The sequence below is a fragment of the Hyposmocoma kahamanoa genome, unplaced genomic scaffold, assembly GCF_003589595.1.
Source record: "Hyposmocoma kahamanoa isolate Upper Pololo Valley unplaced genomic scaffold, ASM358959v1 215, whole genome shotgun sequence".
Lineage (NCBI taxonomy): Eukaryota > Metazoa > Arthropoda > Insecta > Lepidoptera > Cosmopterigidae > Hyposmocoma > Hyposmocoma kahamanoa.
The window spans coordinates 3,366,714-3,367,886 of NW_020653736.1; the positions used below are offsets into that span (position 1 = coordinate 3,366,714).

The following is a 1,173-nucleotide window of genomic DNA, read 5'->3' on the forward strand; positions in this document are numbered from 1 at the left end:
TGTAAATTTATTTTACCTATGGAATAAATAATCTTTGACTTTGACTAATACATTCAGTACGCGCAAAGTAGCGACGCCCAACTTTGAATGTTACTAATACTAATCATTTGACTGGGCAAATCATTCGCCTAAGTGGAATCCAACCACAATCATCATTCGGCTCCTACCGAATGCACATGCTATTGGGTCGGGTGAACGAATCGAATGATTATTCATTATGTCGGAACCGCTCGGATTTTTACTAGACCATTCGCCATGTCTATATAAAAATATCCCTGTCCCCGTCCCATTTACGGTATTTACTATATGTCAGAAACGGCTATGCAGAAATGCTCTATGGAATCTATGGATTAATAATACTAATTAGCAATGAATCATCTCATTCAGATCATTCGAAAACAAAAATTAGTAGGTTCTAATTTGTCATCCGAATGACACGATTAGTAATTACTAATGACTTGAATATCGAAATCGTTCGCAATAGCTCATCTCTAGCGTAAAGAGCAAACAAAAGATTGTATCACAGCTACGTGGGCAGTTCCTGTGATATTTTAGTCCTAAAAGAAACCCTGTGTCGCGGGTGCTATGGACACAAACATAGTATTAGACAACCACAAATTACACCCAATCTCACGAGTGAAATAAATGTAGGCCATACAAATATTTCTCCCGGCCCGGGAATGGAAGCCGAGACCTCTGCGTGGCAGTGCGTGTGCAGTGTATATTGGCTGCTACTTCATGATTTTTGATATACCTATTAGACAACTGTCACAAACGAACACTAGTAACAAAGGCTTAATATCAAGACGTGCGATTGATTCAGTATTATTCTTTATTTGTATTGTATTACTTTTCTTTTTTTTTTTTTTCTCTATGGCGGTAGAAGTAAAAACATCTTAAGTTTGAGCTCCTATAATAATTTTAATAATTAATTACTTACACATAATCAGTGAGCTTAATTGCAATCATTTCCAATAGTATAAAGTGTCTGAATCTAGATCTAGTGTTATCTATGCTGTATATGTGCAAATAATAGTGTTTTAGTACACTGTCCTGTCCGGTACCACTCTCACTACAAAGGCACTATTCACTGTGGGCTACACATCATATAACTATGGCCAATTTCACTACAGTTTTAGAGACTCAACTTTCTCTTGAAGCCAGGCTATTTAA

At 36.7% G+C, this 1,173-nt stretch overlaps 1 pseudogene; it reads right to left on the reverse strand.

Moving 5' to 3' along the window:
- The window catches only part of LOC113227741, a 36,976-nt pseudogene extending 36,032 nt beyond the window's left edge, over positions 1-944 (reverse strand).
- Positions 945-1,173: the final 229 nt, after the last annotated feature.